Here is a 13,260-nt window from a genome sequence, read left to right as displayed (position 1 = left end):
TGACAGACGAATGGAAAAACAGAATATGATAATACATACAATGGAATATTATTCAGTCTTAAAAAGGAAGGAAATTCTCCAATATGTCACAACATAGATAAACATTAAAGACATTATGCTAAGTTAAATAAGCCAGTCACAAAAAGACAAATACTGTATGACTCCACTTATATGAGGCACATAGAGTTGTCAAATCATAGAAACAGAAAGTAGAGTGGTGGTTGCCAGAGGCTGGGGGGTGGAGGGAGTGGGGAGTTATTGTTTAACAGGTATAGAGTTCAGTCTTTAAGATGAAAATAGTTCTGGAGATGGATGGTGGTAATGGTTGCACAAAAATACGAAGGTACTTAATAACAGTAAACTGTACACTTAAATGGTTAAGATGGTAAATTTCATGTATTTCATTATGTATATTTTAGAACAATAAAAAAAGGCTCTGAGAGAGAACCTGAGGGATTATCTTATAAGCAATGTATATATATTTTAGTGTATGGGGTTTATAAACTCTATTTTGACCACATATTGGTCCTTTTAGTTTCTTTCCCAACCCTTAGTTCTGTTCTGTTCAAAGGAGTTTGTCTAATAGCTGAGTTCTAAACAGGTGAGGTCATTTGGTAAATGTTTTTATAGGTTTATTTGCCCTCGTCCAGGTTCATAACATATAAAGGCACTATAAAGGAGTAGATAAAAAAGTAGACTCTGGAGTCAGAAAGACCTGGGTTTGAATTTGAGCTCCAGAAGTAACTACCTATGTGACCCTGGGGACATTTGCAACCTCTCAGTTTACTCACCTGTGAAATGGAGATAATAAGATACCATTGGAGTATTTTGTGAGAACTAAACAAAATGCATATGAAATGATATGATGATGGTGCCTGGCACCAATAAGAGCCGATGCTTGTTATCATTATACTGAGAAGTCCCAGAAGGAGGTGAGAGCATTCACTCTCTCTCATTCTGCTTGGTGTTGAGATGGCCATGTCAGCATAACACAGCCAGTTCACTTTGCAATTGGAATTACACACAGACCGTTGCTTAACTATCAGATGATATCAACAAAATGAGGATTTGTAATGGATTTTATAAAAGAAAGAATGATTTTTCAATTAAATTTAGAACATAGGCAAGCAGGGAAAAAAACCTTATTTCCCTTGAGTTTACCTTATAATCACAAACTGGGCCTGAGTGAGCATATGGCTTCTTAGAACAAGGGTAAATAAAGTCATTCAAGACCTAGTTGTGCAAAATTGGATTTCCCAACAATAACTGGAGATCAGATATTCAAAAGAGATACTCTTAAAAACAACATTGAGGGGCTTCCCTGGTGGCGCAGTGGTTAAGAATCCACCTGCCAATTCAGGGGGCACAGGTTCGAGCCCTGGTCCAGGAAGATCCCACATGCCGCGGAGCAACTAAGCCTGTGCGCCACAACTACTGAGCCTGCGCTCTAGAGCCCGTGAGCCACAACTACTGAGCCTGTGTGCCCCAACTACTGAAGCCCGCATGCTTAGAGTCCGTGCTCTGCAACAAGAGAAGACACCGCAATGAGAAGCCGGCGCACCGCAACGAAGAGTAGCCCCTGCTCGCCGCAACTAGAGAAAGCCCGCGCACAGCAACGGAGACCTAGTGCAGCCAAAAATAAACAAATAAAAATAAATAAATAAATTTATTTAAAAAAACCACAACAACATTGATATTTACATTTGAAACTAATCTTTCTTAATTACTTTTTATTTATCTTTTGGATGAAGCCTTTACACACACACACACAAACACACATTCATAGGTTTATGCATATGTGTGTGTGTGTATTCTTAGTTTGCCTACTTACATTTTTTTCACATAAAAAAAAGAAACATGCAATTGGAAGATAACCGTGGTGAATTTACCCCTTCATTTTGTATCATGAAAAGAGTGTTTTGGGGCCCTGGGTGACCCTCCCTTTTACCTCCCTCAGCTTCTCTCTTCCTCACTTAGGCTTAAAGAAAGAGACAGTGTAAATGAGTATATAGTATCTTTGTCTCAGAAGAAAGCACACAGTAGAAAAAGGCACGTCAATAACCGATACAAATGCGTATTTAAAACATGATTGGGATTGAAAACATATGTCCAAAGACTTGTACATGAACATTGACAGCAGCATTATTCATAATAGCCCCGTATTGACCCCAGCCTAAATGTCCATCCCCTGATGAAAAGATAAACAAAATGTGTTATATCCATACAGTAGAATGTATTTATATTTTTATATAAAAATATGCAAATTTGTAGTTAGTATATTTAACTCTGTGAATATACTTAAAACTCACTGAGTTGTACCCTTTAAGAGGGTAAATTTTATCGTGTGAATTTAATAGTATGTGAATTATATTTCAATAAAGCTGTTTTTAAAAAAGGAAAAGAAGAGCCGACTAGGTTCTAATGGAACTGTTGTAATTTTCTTTGTTATCACGTCTATAAATAATTTCACCATAGAAGTGTTATAGCATTTTCATAAAGAACCTGAAGGTTATTTACATAAAGCCAACTTTTTCTGCAAACATCTTCACCTTAGAAATAGGAGTTTTCCGGGAGAAGCAGGGAACATTAACAGCAAATTGGCTCAAACCCTCTTGGAGGATTATGGAAATGTTTGCATTCTCTATTCACACTCACTAGTTGAAAATTCTGAGGCAGTGTTTGTTTTCAGAACATTTAAAGCTTCCTGGAGAGATTGAATAATTCTTAAGAGTAATGCCAAAACAGCATTATGCATTTGACATGAAGAATTAAAGAGAATGACTAATGAAGTTCTAGCAAAGCTCCTTCCAAATTCTACCTCCGTTCTCTACCAGTGTATATGAGTCTTATTTTCCATGCCCAATTCACTTAAGCAATGAATTCTTCCAGAAATTGAGAAACTAGCAAGCAATGACAAAGTCCACTCTAAAAACAAATTTGAGTTTTTGATTGTATTTCCATTTGATCCTCTCTAAGGATTAAAATGAACAGTGCCATCAATATACTACAGGAAGAAGTTAGATTGAAATAATATTACAGGCTTTAAGTTATGCAATGTTTTTAATCTTATAAGTGTGGCAACTGATATGTGGGGCTAAGGATCATTCTTAATTATAGAAAAATTTCTACACAGAAAAAATCATGGGATTAGATTCAGAGCTTATTTGGATCATACATTTAATTATACTTATTGAGAAAAACAAATTCTAATCCATAAAACAGATTAGAAATAACAGCACAAATCTCCTTAGCCTGCCAACCAGGCTTAATAACTGATTATTAAGTTATAATATCAGTTATTATCAGAAATTACCTGTAATATTCAGTGAGCTAATTCACTGCTAGCTCTTCTAAGAACATAGGCTCCAGAATAAAACAAAAATAAATTAAAAGAGAGATAGAGACAGAGTCAATCCTTTGCAATCTCTTTAAAGTCAAATGAAATGATTCCTTCCTGGGTCCAAACAGCCTTAGGGCTATGGTGGAAGTGAAGGATAAGAAGATCCTCATTTCCAGGGACAGCTACCTGTCTTTCCTGATCAGAGACATCTGAACCCAGAACTGCCCCCCAACAAGCCTTTCTGACGTATTTGGAAACTTCGGAAGCCACTTCTGATGGCCCCACTCTTGATATGACCCAATGACTAGGTACCCACGACATCTGGTCATTGTAGACCCTGTAGGGACTATTGCACCCACTTCAGATACCTTGGGACTCACTACATTAGACCTCATTTTTCACCAGTGCCTGTCCTAAACCATTCTAACATCTGTGGTTCACCAAAGTGATGCACTACTCTTCTACATAGCAACCCTATTTACTTTTATTCTCACTCGCTCTACTTTGCTCGTCAAGGCATACTTTTTCTCTCCATAGACTCAATCTCTCCATTACTCCTTTTGCATGCCAATTTTGGGGAAAAAAAATTTCGAATCTCTCCAGTAGCCCCCTGCCACCCACAGACTGAGGGAGCATATTAACCTGGGCCTAGCAGAGTAGATCAATCTGTTGCCAGACATTCTACAGACAGCTGGGCTAGCCTAAGAACCAAACCTGATAACCTGGTGTTTGCATACAGTATACCACTTCTCCCACAATACATCCACTTCCACATCAATTATCTGTTTGTCCGCCACGATTTCTCTGAACTTCTCAGCATCACAATTTCTCCAGCACCTGGGTAGTGTCTGGAAGAAGAACTTCCAGTGATCCAAAGAACACGAAGTAAAAAAACAACTGACTGAGACTATCAAAATGGGAGACACCATTAGGCTCTGCTCCCAACACATATATCCCCTGCATATATCCCAAATTGGAAGACCAAAGTATAGAAGTCATCAACTTCATCACCTTCCTAAGCCAACTACACAATTCTCTGTGTAAAGACCCTGACTCTAACCCCTCTCTGATGCATTTACCCCACGAAGACCTCTATTCCTATCATATGTGTAAAGACCAAGAGATGTCACTTCATTTTTGTCATTAAAAAGCAAGTTATGATTGTTGAGGAGTTCATTGTGATTAAATATCCAGTAAACAGGTAGAAGGCCTGGGTTCCTGGCTGCTAGTGTTGTAGTATCTCTGACATAGAACTCAGTGCTAACATTCCACAATTTCCAGGGTGCACACGGTAAAATCTGAAGCTCAGAAATCTTTTAAGCTGCATGTTTTACTGGAGAGGAAGAGTTGGCCGTGCAAGGGTTTAAGTATTTCTGTAAGAACTGTGGGCCTAATCATAAGTCCTTGCTGTTATTGCAGTATACTGAGAATCCCTTTTTTTTTCTGAAATCATTCTAAAACAGGCCCTTCACACAGGGAGCCTGAAGAATTTCATATGTGAATATTAAAACTTTTACTCTAACAATATCAAGAAATTTGTTTAGAATGTGACAGGCAGCTAAAACTATTATGCCCACTGTGTTCAATTAGGAGCAGAATTTAGTTTAAAATTATTTTTCTACCTTGAAACACTTTACAAATACAAATGTCTAGGAAAGATGCTTTGTTCGTGACTATGCTTTTTCTCTGTGAAAACTCAAATGTATGTTCATATGTATGTGTGAGTGTATATATATACACATGTATAATATGTGCAAAAGAAAAAAAGACCCTGACTCTAACCCCTCTCTGATGCATTTACCCCACCAAGACCTCTATTCCTATCATATCCCAGAGGCTGACTCAGTAATCTGGTAAAAGAAACCCAAGTACATTATCAAATGGATATTAGAAGAATGGCAATAATCAAAAACACGGACAAAAAAAGCATTTTTGAGGATATGGAGAAATTAGAACTGTGCTAGTGGAAATGCAAAATGGTATAGCCACTTTGGAAAACAGTTTAGCAGTTCCTCAAAAGGTAAAAAATAGAATTATATATAACCTGACAATTTCACTCCTAGGTATATACTACAAAGGACTGAAAACATAGGGCCACAGAAAAACTTGTATACAAATGTTTACAGCAGCATTATTCACAATAGCCAAAAAGTGGGAACAACCCAAATGTCCATCAACTGGTGAATGGATGAACAAAATGTAGTATAATCCATACAATGGAATATTATTCAGTCATCAAAAGGAATGAAGTACCAAGGTAAACTACAAGATGGATGGACTTTGAAAACTTATGCCAAGTGAAGGAAACCAGTCACAAAAGACCATGTATTGTAGGATTCCATTTATATGAAATGTCTAGAATAGGCAAATTCGTAGAGACAGAAGCTATGTTAGTAGTTGCCCAGGGCTGGGGCTGTAGGGGAGGAAGGAATGAGAAGTGACTGATGATGGACTTGCAGTTTGTTGGCTCTTAATAGGCTCTACATTTCCCTCCTGTTTCCTTTTCAGACAAGTGGTGATAAAGGTTCCCTGCTATTGCTTGTCCCAGATTCTTCATCTTCCCTTATTAATTCTTTTAATCCTGTCCACATCTGTTTCTTGTTGGGACAATGGCTGGTGTCCTACTCCTTTCTCTGTGTATGTCCCTGATTTCTAACTCTGAGGCTTCTTGGTGCAATTCCCAATACCCACTTCCTTATTCTTTAGGGATAACCACATTGATGGATCGGGAGTGGAGAAAAGATTGCATATTTACAACTCTCCCCTTCTCTTTTTTTCTACACATATTACTGAGAGATGTCAACTACCCAGGACACAGTGCAGGGCTTCCCTCTATCTAGGGAATTAGTGTCTTAGAGGGACAGAGATAGAAATGGGCTCAGTGGCAGCCTGGCTATGCTCCAGTGGAATTTTAAGAGATGGCCGGGTACTCAAATTGCCCTGAAGTTTTAGGACTTTAGCTATTGTTATTTCTAAACCTAATTGCTTTTGTGAGTGAGGGCTTGTGTTATATAGACCAACTGGCTTCATTTTTCCAGGAAAGGAGTAACTCATCTTCAGAAAACTAAGATAGTTTAGGGTCAAGGCAGAGCGTGACAAGAACCTATATTTATTTCATTATACAAAATACAGATTTTCCATTGTCAAAAGTTTACAATGAGTTGAATCCCTTGTCTTAGCCCAATCAACCCCAAACCACTAAAAACAAACCCTTTGTTAGGCAAAATCAAATTTATCGGCCCATTGCTATGAAGGAGATCACAAATCAGAGAAACTGTGGTGCATCTCACCAACCAAAGTGAACGACGGAACTAGGATAGAGAGAATTCTGGGCCAGGGTAGAGTCTGAGTTAAATTTAAATAAATCAGTGTTTTGATAGGCTCCAAGCAAAGTAAGGCTGTGTAAAGTGGTCAACCTCACACTCAGACTGCAAAGTAGACCCAGGGTCTTGTTTCCTTGGAAAAAAGAAAGCTAAGATAGATGTGGGACACTGTGTGCAGAAACCCCTTATCCGAAACTCTGCATCTGGGCTGTAAATCCAGATGGCTTCTCTGCATCAGAGTAACTTAGACCCCCCCAGGCAAGAGTAGGTTGTTCCTCTCTTACTGATATCTTTTCAAACAACAATTTAAATCAAATTACTTACATTTCTGATAGTCTCCGATTTTAGAGAACAGTTTCTCAGTGAGGAAGAAAGTGGTAGTCACTTAAAGAAGGGGGTTGTTAAGACACTTTACAGCTGCTGTGTGTCCTTGGGGGAAATACTGTTTCCTGTTAACTTTGCAGCTGGCTTTATCTGTGTCTTTTATTCCAATCTGATGAATGGTAGGACAGATTTTTACTGTCCAAGCTATTTTTACTTTCTCATTGCCTTGGTGAACCGCACTGCGCATGTAGCATAAGCAAGAACTAAATTTTTGTAAGATTAAGCTGCTGAGATTCTGGGGGTTTGGTTTTTTTTTTTACCAGAGCGTCACCTAGTCTAGCCTGGATGTCATAGAGAGTTCTGTTTTAATTAAATTCCCATAAAATGAGGTACTGGCTTATGGGCTGGTAGCAGGTGGCAGAAAACTATTATTGGAGGATGAATGGATGTATATCCATATTATGCAGTGGCAAAACATTTGATAAAATTGTCATCTGAGGTAATTTGGAAGGCACATCAAGTCCCTAATAATTTGTAGCCTTAGAAGAAGAGGTTGGAAAATAGAATGCTTATAGCCTGTGTTGGTTGTTAATGACTATGTTTGGCAAGGTATTATAAGAAATAGATGAGCTCAGAAAACAATTGGCCAGTTTGCGAGCAGGAAAGGGAATAGAGAGTGTCTACAAATTTGGGAATTTATAGGGTTGCAAAACGCAACCATTTCTGATCCACAAACAGTAAAAAGTAGAATTGAGCAATGCTCTGATAACAAAGTCTGATTAAAATAGGCCTGGAGCAAGGATCAAATCAAGACACAACCATAGGGTATATTGTTAAAATCTGTATGGGTTAAGGTGACACCTGCTATATCTTTTCAATTGGACAAGATAGGGTGAATGAATTAAGGTGTGTCTTTCCCACCAAAGATAGGCCCAAGGTAATTGCAATTTAGAGAGAAAGAGACAGAGAGATAGAGAGAGAGGCAATAAAGCAAAGACCTGTAGAAAATTCAAGATGTATGAGTAAAGAGAAATGAAAACTTATGTCCTTTCAAAAACTTGTACATAAATGTTTATGGCAGCATTATACATAATAGCCAGAATGTGGAAACAATTCAAATGTCTATTGCTTGATGGATAAATAAAATACTGTATATCCATGCAGTGAAATACTATTCATCAATAAAAAGAAATTAAGTGCAGATACATGCTACAATGTGGATGAAACTTGGAAATATTATGCTAAGTAAAAGAAGCCAGGCACAAAGGACCACATATTATATGATCCAATGTATACAAAATGTCCAGAATAGGCAAATCCATAGAGACAGAAAGTATATTTTTGCCTCTTGCTGGGAGTAGGGTGAGCTGGGGTGGGGGAAGGTGGGGGAAATCGGGAGTGACTGCTAATGGGTGTGGGGTTTCTTTTTGAGATGATGAAAATGTTTTGTAATTACTGGCAAAGGCTGCATAACTCTGTGAAGATACTAAAAACCATTGAATCTTATACTTTAAATGGGTGAATTGTATGATATATTAATTTTATCCCCAAATAAGCTTGAATTTAAAAAGGAAGTATATCTCACAAAGAACTGTGGGTATGGCTATTGGCATATGAAATTGACTGGAATCAGATGAGAATAGGACTAAATTTTTTGAGAGAGTTCAACTGCTAAAGGGACCACTAGCCCAGAAAAGAGAAATTGACTGCTTAGGATTTAAAACAACCTTGGGCTTAACCTTCTCTGCGTAGAAAATGGGCTGGAAAAACTGCCTCACACCTAAGGAAGAGCTATTCACTAATTCCCACTTCTGATAAGGCTAAATAGGATATCATAAAAGGAAGAATCTTAAGGAGGGTTCATTCAAGGAATATGAAGACAAGTGGATTGAAGAGTCCCTTGTCGGGGCAGAATTGGAGCCTAATTAAATAAACTTATCCTATCCCAGGGTAGGAAGCCCTCCTCAGGTTGTCCCAGCAGTATTTTAGAATTGCTACAGACCTGGACTTCCAGGAGCATTTAGTGCATTTATCCTGCCTCTGATCCTCAGTGCATAGTATATTGAGGGCTGATAACTTATCTTTTTGGTTCATAGGACTTGGAGCAAGAAGAATCACATCCAGACCTAATGTAGACATAACAGGGCATCAGCCCCAGTGGAGAGACCACTGTACATTGTCCAGAAGTCCTGGACTTGAAGGTTGATGCTGTGGATGAGGCTTTCGGCTCATCTCCCTCAGGAGCGCCTCTAGTGATGACACTCAGCGCAGTACCTGGCAAGTGCTAAGCACTACCTGACGGGAGTTATGCTAAATTTTATTACAAGGTAAGCCAGCTGAGGCATGGGCAGGTTAAGGAACTTGTTGGAGATCACACAGCTAGTAATGGCAAATCAGATCTTGAACCCAACTTTGCACAGTTACAAGGTCATGCTTTTCCGCCTAGACCAGGAGAGCTTTCCATGAACTGTGGCATAGTGACAACCAGTGTGGAGCAATTCCTGGCATCGTTGATTATTAACTCTTCTTCAATAAGTACCGCAGTGAAATCTGTGCTGGCCTTGTAAGTATTATTGCTTGTGTGTAGTGTGTGTGTGTGTGTGTGTGTGTGAAGAAAGAGTCTTGTTTCACTAGCTTCTCCCCCACAAGCAAGAAAGAGCGTTCTCTTGCTTGCTTCATTGCCTCCAATGCAGGTGGTAAGTACTAAATATTTCTTTTTGGAACAGTTTATGAGAGAAGAACATTTTCAAATTTATGAGGCTCTCATGCATTTTGAGAAGAGATTTTCATATTTCACATACTTCCTTCTTTGGATCTTTCTATTTAGGGATCAGTTTAAAAATACAATCCCTCTATCTGGAGCAGAAGTGTTGTGAACCATGAGTTCCACATCTCTTGAGACTTTGAGTCACTTTAAAGGCAAAATACAAAGAAAATGAAAGGAAATTAAAAAGAGATATAGCTTGGTTTTGGCTTGGAACACAACATGATTCCATGATAGGTTACAGTAGATTGGAGACACTGGAAGAAAATGCATCATTTACCAAAACTTAAGGTGTACCTTTCCCCTCAAGAAAAATAAACTGCTGCTTGCTAGAATTGTATCCTTAAAATAGGCATCTTCAATATATTTGGTTTTTTTTATTGCTTATTTAGACCAGATACCTCACTCTTAAAAACTATGTCGATGTGTGATTTTGCCACATTTTCAGTAAGCATGTATATAACTTTGGAAGCTTAAAGTTATACACTTAGGACCTAGGAATAATTCCCCAAATCTTTGAGAAACAGATGGTTCAGAAGATTGGTTTATGATATCTTGTCCTTTTAAAATTAAAGACCTCCAGACCTAGATGTAACCAAAGGTCAACATTTTTTTTTTAAGGTTTCTTACCCTACCTATTTAGAAAGACTACAATTTCGGCAACCTGAAGGCAATTCTTGGCAATGGCATCATTCTTGAGTAGGGGTCAGGAAATGGATTATTTGATATCGTGTCTCTTTTCCACTTTGATTTCTTCACCTGCTCCACCTTAGATATACCTGGAAGGACTTGAGGATCTCCTCAGTAACACATTCACAGTCAAGGAGACTTGAACTCTATGTGAACTTCGTGTCCATCTTGAGGCTCTTGGATTGTACTGAGATAAAGACGATTGAGTTGTAGACAGGAAGCCAAGGCCACCATCCTGGCAATAAGGAGAGAAAGAGGGGACTCAGCAGCTGAGCTTCAGGCTGGCAGGATTCTTGTTATCTTGGGGTCTCATACTCCTGAAAGAATTTAGAGCCACGTTTTTCGAACCCCGTTGCATAAAGCCCTAGGTCAAGGCTGCATCTTGTGGATCATTATGGAGGGATGAAGCAGGTGCAAAGAGGTTGGGAGGCTGAGCACTTAGGCTCTAGACCTCACCTCTGACTGTTTCAACCAGCACAGCTTTGCTCTTATCTACTTTACAGGTTGGGCTCTACATCACGTATTTTTTAAAATAATCAGATGAAAGAGTTAAACTTACCAGAACTCCTTTCAGGGAAAATACTGTACGTGGTTAGAAAGAATACTAAGGTAAGTCATTTAGGAAGGGAGGGAGCAGAAGTGAGATCTTCAAAAGCAGACTGGAAATAAAAAGATATGACCAGTAAACTGCCATCTCAGGAGGGTGGGTCCTGATGACTCCAAACTTTTGTTCATCTGCGATGCACTGGCAGATTTGAGGACAGAGTTCAACTACTCATGAGAATAGAGGACAGGCTGAGTATTGGTGTGGGAGGAAGGGCAGACAGAGAAAATCTCTAGTTCACAGCACAGCCAGGCCAACTTGGGGGGAAAAATATGTCAAATGGGATTTTCTGAAGTTGCACACGGTGGCATGTGCAGTGTAAAAAGTCCCTTTACTATCTAACCCTCCAACACCCCACACCCCAGGTAATATTTAGTAAAACTTGCTTTGGGGCTTTCATTGTGAATAGGTTCTTCCTGGAGAAGGCAAGAGATGCTGATGAGGTTTGAGAACTGATGATGTAGAGAAAAAAGACACCATAAGTGTTTCATTTGGTGATTCACCAGAAGGGCTCGATAGCAGGTAATGGTCACTGCTAAGGTTTATTACAGCAAAGGATACAGAACAAAAGCAACAGGAAAAAGATATGCAACAGGGGGGTCCAGAGGGGTTTGTCACGGGCTTCCAAGACCTTCCTTGTCCGAGGCCACACAAGAATGCTCTTTTTCCAGCACTGAACTACAGGGACGTGTGCGGAATGTCTTTGCCCAGGGAAGCCCCAGTGTGCCTCAAGGTCCATGGTTTTTATAGGCCAGGGGCAGGAGGCGGAGGGGGGCAGTGCTCTTCGTCACATAGGCATATTCTGCTCTGCAACCAGCCTTGGCAACCAAGACTCAGAACCCCAACGATGAAATCAGGTGCACATCAGCAATCTTGGTGTTTGTAAAGCAACCTGAAAAGCCAGTAGAGGATGATACATTGCTTCAAGTGTATATAACAAAATCATCAGTCACTCACTTAAAGAACATTCTGAGGGCAGCATTCCCAGGAGCTGGCCAGCGGTCACTCATGATTCCCTTGAAGACATAAGTAGTGAGCAATCAGGCTTGCTGTGTTAATGTTTTCCTCACACTGCGTGGGGGACAACCAAATTTGGCTGGGATTTGGAAAAGGATGTCACAGCCACTGACTCACTTATATGTGGTAGAGGTTAAAGATGCCTTCTGGTACCTGGAGGTAGATCATAGGCTAGGCAAGAAAGCCTTCCGGTCGGAGGCCTCTTGTTAAAGACGACTGAACTTTACCTTTTAAGTCTGAGTGTTTAATTTCATGGTACTAGTTGTATTTATTTTGCAAGCATTTAGTAATTTTTTGCTGAAATTTTGAGCCTCACCAAAACTATGCTGTGAAGGGCATATTTATTCATTCAACAATTATATTGGAAAGAGGAAATCCAAAGAAACAGTTTATTGATATCTCTGGGCTGTTTTATTAGATCAACCATCCCAGTTTGCCTGGAACTGAGGTGTTTCCCAGGATGCAGGACTCTTCCTGTGAGAACTACTTTCCCAACCATAGGGGTGGATCCCACAGCCGTGGTGTGCTGTATCACCTGCCCACCTGACTAGAGAGCAGGACCCATCATTAGCCAATGTTCATCTCGATAGGCTGGCTGAAGAAAGTGCTCGGAATCTAACTGTAGAGCCCCATAGTGAAGTCTCCACACCTGTCATTGAGGTCCCTAGAATAAATCTAGCCTGTTTATCTAACTTCTAATTTTCTGAGGTACCCCAATCTCCTTCTAAGAAGCTCTCTCCCTCAGCCACCATTTTTGCTTAAGCTAATTTAAGTGGATCTTCTTTACTTTGTTACCAGAAACTTAACTAAGCCAATTCTCTAGGTAAGAGCACTTCCAAGTTGAGAATCAGCTCTGGTTCTTCCGAGATGTTCCTTGGCTATTCCTCAGGCTTACTGGAAATATCTGGCTCTCTGGTTGTAGAACTGAATTTTTATCCCAAGGGACCCATCCGCCAAATATGTAAATTTCAGATCAATAACTTGGCATCCTGGGTTCACTTCAGTATTTTTTTAAAAATGGTTTAACTGAGAACTGTATGACTTCTGTTGAAACCTGAGTCTGACACATTACCCCAGCCTCTTTCCCATGGGCACATTAGTTGCACACAGGTGTTCAATTAAAGCTTCTCAGATGAATAACTAAAAACTCTACCAGTCTTTTGTTCTTGCGATTTGTTGCAAACCGCTGTACTTTCTA

The sequence above is a fragment of the Eubalaena glacialis genome, chromosome 11 (genome assembly GCF_028564815.1).
Source record: "Eubalaena glacialis isolate mEubGla1 chromosome 11, mEubGla1.1.hap2.+ XY, whole genome shotgun sequence".
Classification (NCBI taxonomy): Eukaryota; Metazoa; Chordata; class Mammalia; order Artiodactyla; family Balaenidae; genus Eubalaena; species Eubalaena glacialis.
This window is presented reverse-complemented; position numbering follows the sequence as displayed.